This window comes from Arachis ipaensis, chromosome B4 (genome assembly GCF_059453495.1).
Source record: "Arachis ipaensis isolate K30076 ecotype BB chromosome B4, ASM5945349v1, whole genome shotgun sequence".
Classification (NCBI taxonomy): domain Eukaryota; kingdom Viridiplantae; phylum Streptophyta; class Magnoliopsida; order Fabales; family Fabaceae; genus Arachis; species Arachis ipaensis.
Window position 1 is genome coordinate 106,914,216 of NC_142439.1, and position 12,253 is coordinate 106,926,468.

Here is a 12,253-nt window from a genome sequence, read left to right on the forward strand (position 1 = left end):
AAAAAATATTTTAGTAATATTCACATTTTATTAAAAAATATTTAAGTAATTAAAATTATAACAATAAATTTATAAAAATAAAAGATGGAGTCCATCATTATCTCTCTCACCACTTAGGCAACTTAATCACTAATATTTTAAGCATTATAAAATTTTTCAAATACATAAAATTTTTCAAACACATAAATTCAGTAAAAAATTTATACTAATTCATACCTTATACGTGAAAATTTTAATTTGACCATTAAGTTTGCATCTTCATCAGCTAATTCTTCTTTTCCAGAACTGTCACTGCCACTTTCACTTGTACTCTTGTTCTTTAAAATTTTAGCGGTTCTCTCCTTGTTTGCCTTGAATAAATTGATATCAACAAAGAATTCTAAACATACATTAAGTTCTTAGAAAGCTGTGAAGAAATGAGAATAACAAACAACAATATATATTTGTTTATGGTGCATTCTATGGTGTAGAAATGAAATTGTTTCTACATGTATAAAAAGATAGGTGTCAATACATTAGTAATTCATGTTGATGGCTTTTGGATAGGAAAGAATTAATTGGACTACACAATTGTTGATTCATTGGACCCACAAAAAAAAAGAGAGTGTGTGACATTATATTTGTGCCATAGAGACAACTTATTAATTTTTTTTATTTTAATAAATTGAATAAATATTTTATTTATTAAAATAAATAATTTAAAAAATTATTAGCATGTAGACGAGATATATGTATTTATAAATATAAAAATATATTTTATAAAAATAATAAAAAATATTAATAATTTAAATTAGACCAAATTCTTAAAAATAGAACATTTCAATTAATATAGAAGGTGGACAATCTTAACCGTGCTACTTTCATCCACTGACGTTTTTTATTAGAATTTACACTAAATCAATTCAAATAATAGCAAAGCGGGATTCGAACCCCCACTTGCTTAAGCAAACTAGTGAGCTAACCACTAGACAAAGTTCATTAATTAGTTAGTTAAAACCGCCTATTTCTTCTGTTATTTTGAAACTGCTCATCTTTTCTATTATTTGAAACTACTTATCTTTCTTATTAATTGAAATATTCTATTTTTAAGAGTTTGATTTAGTTTAAATTATTAATATTTTTTATTATTTTCAAAAATTATATTTTTATATTTACAAATACACATATCTCGTTTACACTATAAACGAGATAATTTTTTATGTATCTCGTTTACAGTAAGGAGATATATGAAAATTGAAAAAATACATATATCTCGATACGGGTAAAATTATCTCTTTTACAGTATAAACAAGATACGAGATGCTGATGTATTTTTCTAATAATTTTTAAAATTATTTATTTCAAAAAATAAAATATTTATTTAATTTATTAAAATAAAATATTCCCACATATTATTTGATTTATTGTTAATAAATATGTGTATCACTAATCAAATTAGAATTAAGTCCATTAGATGAAAAAAAATTTTTAAAAAAATAATATTTTTTTAATATTAACCAAAATAATTTTCATAGAATTTAAAAAAGAAAAAGATCTGGAGACTAACTTACTTTCACTCTTAAAATTATTACTATTAAAAACGAAAGAATGTATAATTTAAGTAATAGGTAATTACTATTCATTTACCATGGTTAACAAATTTAATTTGTTTTTATAATTTATATGTCCTAAATATATTCCTAATTATTTTTATATTTTTAATATTTTACATGTTTTAATTTATAAATTGAATTGATAATTTACTATTATTAAAGGTATCCCATTTTTTTAGAAGAAAATATTTAACTTTGAACAAAAGACTAAATTAGAACGATATAAAATATTTTAGACAAAAATATAATATTTTTCAATTGTAATTGAATGAATCGAAAACGTTAAAGATAAAATTAAATAAAATAAAAAATTAGAGATAGTTTAAAACAAATTACAGACATCAAGGACAAAAGTATATTTTATCCTATTATTAAATATTTGAAAATAAATAACAATTTACAATTGAAAAAATATTGTTTTGGTCCATAATATTTGAACTAAGTTCTAATTTTATCCTTAATGTTTGAAATATTTTATTTTTGTCTAAAATATTTTATATCGTTCTAATTTAGTCTTTTGTTTAAAGTTAAATATTTTCTTCTAAAAAAAGGATACCTTTAATAATAGTAAATTATCAATTCAATTTATAAATTAAAACATGTAAAATATTATAAATATAAAAATAATTAGTAATATATTTAGTACATATAAATTATAAAAACAAATTAAATTTGTTAACCACGGTAAATGAATAGTAATTACCTATTACTTAAATTATACATTCTTTCGTTTTTAATAGTAATAATTTTAAGAGTGAAAGTAAGTTAGTCTCCAGATTTTTTTCTTTTTTAAATTCTATGAAAAATATTTTGGTTAATATTAAAAAAATATTTTTTTTTAAAAATTTTTTTTCATCTAATGGACTTAATTCTAATTTGATTAGTGATACACATATTTATTAACAATAAATCAAATAATATGCGGGAATTTTTTATTTTAATAAATTAAATAAATATTTTATTTTCTGAAATAAATAAATTTTAAAAATTATTAAAAAAATACATCCGCATCTCTTATCTTGTTTATACTGTAAACGAGATAATTTTACCCGTATCGAGATATGTGTATTTTTTCAATTTTCATATATCTCCTTACTGTAAACGAGATACATAAAATATTATCTCGTTTATAGTGTAAACGAGATATGTGTATTTATAAATATAAAAATATAATTTTTAAAAATAATAAAAAATATTAATAATTTAAATTAAATCAAACTCTTAAAAATAGAATATTTCAAATAATAAGAAAGATAAGCAGTTTTAAATAATAGAAAAGATGAGCAGTTTCAAAATAACAGAAGAAATAGGCGGTTTTAACTAACTAATTAATGAACTTGGTCTAATAGTTAGCTCACTAGTTTGCTTAAGCAAGTGTTGGGGGTTCAAATCCCGCCTTGTTATTATTTGAATTGATTTAGTGTAAATTCTAATAAAAAAATGTCAGTAAATGCAAGTAGTACGGTTAAGATCGTCTACCTTTTATATTAATTGAAATGTTCTATTTTTAAGAATTTGGTCTAATTTAAATTATTAATATTTTTTATTATCTTTATAAAATATATTTTTATATTTATAAATACATATATCTCGTTTACAGGGTAATAATTTTTTAAATTATTTATTTTAATAAATAAAATATTTATTCAATTTATTAAAATAAAAAAATCTAATAAGTTGTCTCTATGGCACAAATACAATGTCACGCACTCTCTTTCTTTTTGTGGGTTCAATGAATCAATAATTGTATAGTCTAATTAATTCTTTTCCATCTAAGAGCCATCAACATAAACTACTAATACATTAACACCTATCCTTTTACATATGTAAAAACAATTTCATTCCTACACCATAGAATGCACCTTTGTTTATAAACAACTATATACATCAAATGCAACTTTTAAAATGTGAAACTAGTAAGAACTACTACATGTGAATAACACAATCAACAATTGACCACAAGTGAGTCAGAATTATTGGCTTGCGAATCTCAGAATAAATAAATCGATAGATTAAAAGGAAAAAAACATTTACCTCGATATAGTGGCCATAATCTAGGTTTATGCCTGAAAGTGCCAAACATTTGCAGTTGAGAAGTTTTAAAGTAAAATTTATTTTGTAAGATAATGAAAGGCTCTCTAGAAAATTAATAAGCTGAGTATTTAACAATAAATCAAATTAAAATAGCACTCATTTCTTTTCCAACCGGTTATCCAATTAAAAACAAAATCTAAAAAATTGTTAATACCTTTTATATTATTAAAAAATTATTAACATCTAAAAAAATCACTTCAATTAATTCAACAATTTAAAACTAATTCAACAATTTAATTCAACTAATTCTAATCCATTCAAATTACAGAAAAATTACCAAAATAAACAAATTAAACTTGAATATTATTTTTGTTCCTAAATAAAGGTAAACAAAATCGCATTGAATTGGTGGTATTTAAAGAAAGAGATAGATCTGAAATTTGAGAGAAAAATTAGGACCAACAAAAAATTTTAACATATCAGCAACAAAAAACTAAGACCAGCAACAATAACAAATTTTACTTAACAAAGAATTAGGACAAGCAATAACAACAAATTAAGATCAGTAATAACAACAAATTTTACTAAAAAAAAAATTAAGACCATCAACTTTTCTATGTAAAAGCATCAACAATTCAAAAAACTCATAACACACAATACAATGATAACTCTAAACAATCTCATCAAGCTTATCAAAAACAAACCAGCGACAACAACAAATTTTATTCAAAATATTGTGAATATACTAACCTCCAAAGACACTGTTGAGTTGAAGGAGAGGGCTTGGGACATTGTTGCTCGGCGAGGAGAAGGCTGCTCAGTGACGGCTGCTACGATGACCCTAAAATCAAAATCAATAATAGCAGCAGTTAGGGGTATGCAAAAAAACTGGTTTCACTGAACTGAATTGAAACTGAACTGAAACTGTTTTAAATAAACTAATTTTTTAAAATAAAAAACTGAACTAAAACCATAGTTTTTATGAAAACTAGTTTATTAAAAACCAGTTTTTATGGTTCAATTTAGTTTTAAACCAAATTAAAACTGGTTTTATTTAAACTCTAAAATTAGTTTTTACATACTCTTTCTCTTTCTCTCTCCCTTCACTCTCTCTCTCCCCTTCCTCTATCTCTCCTCTTTCTCCCCCTCCTTTCTCCCTTCTCTCTCTCTCTCTCTCACACTCTCTCTCTCTCTCTATCTCCTTTTTCTCTGTCCCCCTTCTCTCTCTCCTTTCCCTCTCTCTCTCTCTCTCTCTCTCTCTCTCTCTCTCTCTCTCCCTTTCCGTCTCTCTTCCTCTTTCTCTCTTTCTCCCTCTCCTCTCTCTTCCCCTTTCTTTCTCTCTCTCTCTCCCTCCCATTTCTCTTCGTCTCTCTCTCTCTCTCTTTCTCCCTCTCTCTCTCTCCTTTCCCTCTCTATCCCCTCCTTTCTCTCTTCCTCTTTCTCTCCCTCCTTTTCATCGCTCTCCCATTTTCTTTCTCTCTATCCTCTCCCTCCTCTCTCTCCCCCTCTTTCTTCCTCTCTTTCTCTCTCCTCCTCTTTCTTCCCCTCTCTCTCCTTTTCCTCTTTCTTCCCCCCTCTCTCTCTCCTTTTCCTCTCGCTCTCTCTTCCTCTTTCCCTCTCCTTCGCTCCCCCTCTTCCCACTTCTCTCTCTCCCTCCCTTCCCCCTTCTCTCTCTATCTCTCTCTCTCTTTCTCTCTCTCTTGTCCTTCTCTCTCCCTTTTTGTTTCTCTCTCTTTCCTCTCCCTCCTCTCTCTCTCTCTCCCTCCCTTCTCTCTTCCTCTCTCTCTCTCTCTCTCTCTCTCTCTCTTTCTCTCCTTTTTCCCTTTTCTCTCTCTCTCCCTCCCTTCTCTCTTCCTCTCTCTCTCTCTCCCCTTTTTCCCTTTTCTCTCTTTCTCTCTCCTATTTCTCTCTTTCCCCTTCCCTTCTTTCTCTCTCCTCTTCTCTCTCTTTCTTCTCCCTCCTCTCTCTCTTTCTTCCCTTTCTTTCTCTTTTTTCTCTTTCTTTCTCAACCTTCTCTCATTCTATATCCCTCTTCTCTCTCCTCCATATTTTCTCCAAAATAAGAGAGAGAAGGAGGGAGAGAGAAAAGAGGGAAAAAGAGGGGAGAATGAGAGATAGAAAAAAGAGAGAGGAGGAGGAGAATGAGAGAGAGAAAGAGAGAGAAGAGAAGGGGAGAAAGAGCGCAAAAGAGAGAGAGGAAGAGAGAGAAGGAGAGAAAGTGAGAGAGACAGAGAGAAAGAGAGAGAGAGAGAGAGAGGAGGGGAAGTGGAGAGGAGATAGAGGGAGAGAGAGAGACAGAGAGGAAGAGGGATATGGGAGAGAGAATGAGAGAAAGGGATAGAGGGAGAAAAAGGAGAGAGAAAGAAAGGGGAGGGGGAGAAAGAGGGACAAGGGAGAGAGAGAGAAGGAGGGGAAGAGAGAGGAAGATAAGAAGAGAGAGGGGGGAGAGAGAGAAAAGGAAAAGGGGGGAGAGAGAGAGGAAGGCAAAGAGCAAGGAAGGGGAGAAAGATGGGAGAGAGAGAGAGAAGATGAAGAGTGAGAGGGAAAGAGAGAGATAAAAGGAGAGAAGGAGAGAGAGAGAGAGAAAGGAGGGAAAGAGAGGCAGAGAAGAGGAGAAAGAGAGGATGAGGGGAAGAAAAGAGAAAAAATGGGAGAGAAGGGAGAGAGAGAGGGAGAGAATGAGAGAGAAGGAGAGAATGAGAGAGAGGGAGGGAGAGAGAGAAGGGAATAAAGAGAATATAAAATCTAATTTTATAAATATTAAGAGAGAGAGAGAGCGAGAGAGAGAGAGAGAGGAGGGGGAGAGGTAAGGAGAAGAGGGAGAGAGAGAGAGGAAGAAGGATAGGGGAGAGAGAGAATGAGAGAAAGGGATAGAGAGGGAGAAAAGGGAGAGAGAGAGAGAGAGAGGGAGAGGGAGAGGGAGAGAGGAGGGTGGAGAGAGCGAAAGATAGAGAGGGGAGGGGAGAAAGAGGGGAAGGAGGAGAGAGAGTGAAAAGGAAAAGAGAGAGAGGAGGGAGAGAGAGAAAGGAGGGGAAGAGAGGGAGAGAAAAAAGAGAGAGGAAGAGGGGAAGGAGAGAGAGAGGAGTGGGAGAGAGAGAGAGAGAGAGAGAGAGAGGGAGAAGGGAAGGAGAGAGAGAGCATGGTGAGAGAGAAGGAGATGGAGAGAGAGAGAGAGAGATAAAGAGAGAGAGAGAGAGAAGGGGGAGAGAGAAAATATAAAAACTAATTTTATATATGTTAAAAGTTTAAACTAGTTTTAGCCTATAAACCAGTTTAAACTGGTTTTTTCAATTAAAACTGGTTTTATTTTTATGAACTGGTTTAAACTGGTGCACTGTATTGTAAACTGGTTTAAAACCAGTTTCTTATTTGACAAAGTAGTTTGGTTCAGTTTCTAAACCATTTAAAATGGTTTAGTGCAGTTTTAGTTCAGTTTATGAAAAAACTGAACCATGAACACCCCTAGCAGCAGTGAACCTTAAAATCAAAATCAAGAAAAAATTAAAATGAAGAAAAAATTAAAAAATAATAATAGAAATGAACCAAGAACATAGTTGAGCAAGCGCGAAACAAAACGAGAACTCTGGACAGCTCCTACGGCGGCGCAATAGCTCAGCGACGGTGTCAGCTACTCTAACAGCAACGTGTAGCTCGCCGACAAGCTCTTTCGACGAAGATGGTCGTGGCTCTGGCAACGAGCCCCAGTAGCGACGGCAGTAGCGCTACCCTTCTCTCTGCTTCTTCGTCTCTCTCTCCCTTCCTCTCTAGCTCGATGGCGGCGACGGCCTCCCCTTGCTCCGTCGGCGCTGTTGTCTTCTCCTTCTCTCTCTCTTGCGCGTCACTCTCCCCCCCCCCTTTTTGGCTCTCTTTTCTGCGACGGCGACGGCGAATGGCGGTCCTCCCTCTGCCGGCGCCGTCCTCCCCATTCCTCTTCTTATTCTCTTCTTCTTCTCCCCTCAATCCCTCGTCCCCTGCTCCCTCTCTTCTGTATTTCTTGTGTGAGAGTTAGTGGGTGGGAATATTTGAAATTAGGGTTAGGGTTAGAGTTAAGTTTGGAAAATTAGGATTAGGGATAGTGTAAAAATTTTAAAAAAATTAAAAAGTAGAGTAATAATTGAAATCAAATATAATTTATTTAAATTATTTTAAAAATATAATATTTATTTGTAAACTTACTAATTAGTTTTAAGTTTTGAATAATTTTTTTAATTTAAAATTAAAAGTATGTTATTTAATTTTTTTTATTTATAAAATGAGATCCAAAATTTTAATATTTAAATTAAATTATATAAAATTCTCATTAATTTTAATTATTAAAATTTTTAAATCTTAAATATATGAAATGCCTAAAATCATAAAAAATATATAAAAATCTTAATTAATTTAAACTCAAATGATCAAAACCTGATTTAGTTACAAAATAGTCCTTGAATTTTGTAACAAACAAATAATTTGTTACAAATAATTTGAATTTTGTGACAAATTTTTTATTATAAGACAATTGAAGTTTTTGAAACAAATGGATATTGACGGGGAAAAATGTTGATAACGACTTTCACAAAAATGAATGCGTTGTAAACATAGTTCTAAATCGACAATTAAACCTCAATCAAATTAAAATTGTTTGTCACTTAAGCAAACCCAATAAAATTAACCGAAGTATTTAAATCTCAAGTCGCCTCTCAAGGAATTGCAGGGAAGTGTAGTTATTATTGGTTAGGGAAAAGTATATTTTTTTGGGTTTTGAAATAAGGAACAAGAAATGTAAATAACAAGGAAATAAAATAACAACTAAGAAAAGTCCTAACAAGGATTGATAATTGGAATTCCTATCCCCATTATCATAGTCACTTGTGATGATAATTGCCTTTTTGCTCTCACTTAGTCAACCTCTAACAATTGAAGGTAAGTCAAGTGAGCAATTCAACTTGAGTTCACAAGTCCTAATCAAAGACTAGAGTTAGTGAAGCTCAAGCCAACTAACAACTTTCAATCACCAACCAACAAGAGAGTTTTGATAACTCAAGAGTCCCCAAATTATTCAATCCAAGATAAGAACATGAAAGGCTAATTTAAAATCCAACCAAGCATTTTATCAAACACTTGGTGGGCACGAGATAAAAGTATAGAAAAATAATAGAGAATGTAAAATCTAAAACCAACAATTGCAAGTATTAATGATAACAAATAAAGGAGGAAGCAATAAACATAAAATACCTCAAATTGCATTAAATAAGAAATTCAATCTAACATGAAGAGTTCATAAACTAAATTGGAGAATAAATAAATCAACAACAGAAGATAGATAAACTAAAGTACTAGAACAAATAAGAGTAGAAGAAAACTAAATTAGAGCAAGGTAGAATTCTGAAATTAAGAAGAATAAAAGTAAAAACCCTAAGACCTAGAGAGAGTCTCTCTAGAAAACTACATCTAAAACCTAAAGTTGTGTGAATGAGTGTGAATGAGTGATTCCCCTTCCAGCTCCACTCTGCAGCCTCTAATCTTCACTTTCGGGCTTGGACTTGGGCAAAAAATTAAACAGCCCAAAAATCGCCCCCAACGTCTTTTGTTTAATGCAGCACGTGACGCTCTGTCACGTGTACGCGTCGCTCGTCTCCTGCACCAGTCACGCGTACGCGTCGCTGCCAGCTTCTCAAAACTCCACTTTCTTGTGTTCCTTCTACTTTTGCATGCTTTCTTTCCGTCATCTAAGTCATTCCTGCCCTATAAAACCTGAAAATACTGAACACACATATCACGGCATCGAATGGTAATAAGAGAAGATTAAAATTAGCAAATTAAAGGCCAAAGAAGCATAGTTTCAATCAAAGCACAGAATTTGGAAGGAAAATGTTAAACATGCAATTTATATGCATAAGTGTGAGAATAATGGATAAAATAAGCTCAATTCAAGACAAAATAAACCGTAAAATAGCGGTTTATCAATCTCCCCACACTTAAATATTAGCATATCCTCATGCTAAGTTCAAGAGAAACTACAAGAGTGAAGAGGGATGGTAGGACTTATTTAAATGCAACCTATCTATATGAATGCAACTAAATGCAAAATGCTTTTACTACTATATATATGTGTGTGTGTGTGTGTGTGTGTGTGTGTGTGTGTGTGTGTGTGTGTGTGTGTGTGTGTGTGTGTGTGTGTGTGTGTGTGTGTGTGTGTGTGTGTGTGTGTGTGTGTGTGTGTGTGGTCATATATATGTATATATATAAGCATATATGTGGTCAAAGTGAGTCAAATTTCCAAGAAGTCATATATGCACAATCAAGGGTTAAATAAATCACATCAAACACATTCACAGTTGAATTGAGTTACTTAAAAGAATTCACAAACTTGCAAGACAAGCAATGATCAAATATGGATATATGGAAATGAGCAATTGAACACTTACTGGATGTGTATATGCACTCTAATCACTCAAGTGTTTGGAGTTAAACCACTCAAATCTCCTCTAATCATGCTTTCAAAAACTTTGTTCTTCATCTAACCAATCAATAATTATCTAGTTTACAAATGCAAATATCATAAGGGCTTTCCAAGGTTGTAATGGGGCTAAGGTAAGGGTGAGGATATATGTATGGCCAAGTGAGCTATCATATGAATCTTTGACTAACCTAAGTTCTCACCTAATGCATACACACACTCTATACAATTCTAAAGTCAAGCTTAGCCACCCAAAATCTCACTTTTGCATATTTTTTACACACTCATGTATCAATTCTAATTCCATCACATATGCATTGATTTTCTTATTGAACTTAACAATTTTCTGTTTTTCCTTTTCTTTATATATATATATATATATATATATATATATATATATATATATATATATATATATGAACATAATACATCAATGCATATGGTTTCTATACTTTCACATGAGTATACACCCAAATTCTCAATATTTGTCAATAAAAACAAAACACATTCTCATCAACCAAAGTTCTCACTTTTCCCACACTTATTTGACACACACTCACTATCTTAAGCTAACCAAAGATTCAAATAGGACAATTAATTGTTTTTTCGCTTTAAGGCTAGTGATGTGGTAATATAAAGAACAAAAGGGGGTTAAAATGCTCAAAGTGGCAAACAAAGGCAAATGAAATGGTAGGCTATTTGGGATAAGTGAGCTATAATCAAATAATGGCCTCAATCACATAAATGCATGAATATACACTAAATAATGGATATATAGAATGGAACAAACCAAAGATTGCAATCATAGAGAAGAAAGCACACAAGAATAAAAATTATGGTTAAATAATGTAACCATATAATTAGGCTCAAAATCTCACAGGTTGTGTGTTCTTAGCTCAAAAAATCATATTCTAAACTATATATATATATACATCATGCAAGTTTCAAAAAGTTTCAACTCAAATCAATGTGAATCTTAATGCCCTTTTTAAGAAAAAGATATATTCCTTGAAAATTTCATCAAATTGACCAACATTTATTATATATATACTAAATGAAATGTTGTGATTATGAAAAGTTAAAAATTTTTAGTTCACTCCCTATTTTTAATCAAACCAAATTCTCATATGCAAAAGGGTAAACTAAGCTCAATAATCCGCATTTTTCCAAATCACAACTACTAAACTAAAAGTGCAATTCAAACTAAAAGTCTAAGATATATACAAGCCAAAGTACAAAATACAACAAAGTAAAAATAAACAAAAGTACAATAAAGTAAAAATGTGCAAATACTAAAAAAAATAAAACAAAATAGAGCAAAATAGAACAAAATCCTGAAATGGTTCACCAAAATATAGACTCCGCCGATGATGGCAACTTCCCCACACTTAAATGCTAGCATCGTCCTCGATGCTCTCAATCAAGCTGGGTGAGAAGTATCGTCGTCCACTGGTCCACTATCAGCTGCAGGTGTCTGTGTCTCTGTCAGATGCTCAGGCTGAGTCGCCTCATGCTGTGCAACCTCATGCTGATCCTCTTGTTGCGCCTCCTCCTCCTGGTCCTCCTCCTCCTCCTCAGCGTGCTCCGAGGGTGTGTCAGGCTCAGAGGAAATATCAGTACGCCCAGTAGTCATAATCAGCTTCAGATGGGATGCGACGCTCCGACTGCGCATAGCGTCGCTGATTGTGGTGCTCCATCTGATCAATGAGCTCGAAAAGACGCTGCACGAGTTGGTAAACTGGCTGAGAAGTAGATGACGGTACGGCTGATGTAGGCAGTGCTGAAGGTACTGAAGGTGCTGCTGAGGATGTGGCCGCCTCAGTGGGAGTAGTAGTAGGTGGTCTGTGGCCTAGAGGTCCGAACTGCTTGCCGTGTGGGATGACCTTCTTGCGATCGGCAATTGGTGGTCTCTCATCCTGGGGCTCCCAGGGTACCTAAGCTCGAATAGCCATCTGAGTGATCAAGAACGAAAATGCCAAGGTGCCTCTGATATGGACTCTAGACATATACTTCCTGATGAGTCTTGGAAGGTATAGGTCCTTCCCTTTCATGACACACCAGATAAGAAGGATCATAGCTGCTGGCACCTCTAACTCGTGAGTACTAGGCATAACATCATTACTCAGTATCTGTTGCCACAACTTAGCCTCATCATTAAGATAATCGACCTTGATACCCAATAGAG

The 12,253-nt window shown here is 32.6% G+C and overlaps 1 pseudogene; it reads right to left on the reverse strand.

Annotated features, from left to right (window-relative positions):
- Window positions 1–11,488: 11,488 nt before the first annotated feature.
- LOC148568684 (uncharacterized) lies at window positions 11,489–12,020 on the reverse strand (annotated as a pseudogene).
- Window positions 12,021–12,253: the final 233 nt, after the last annotated feature.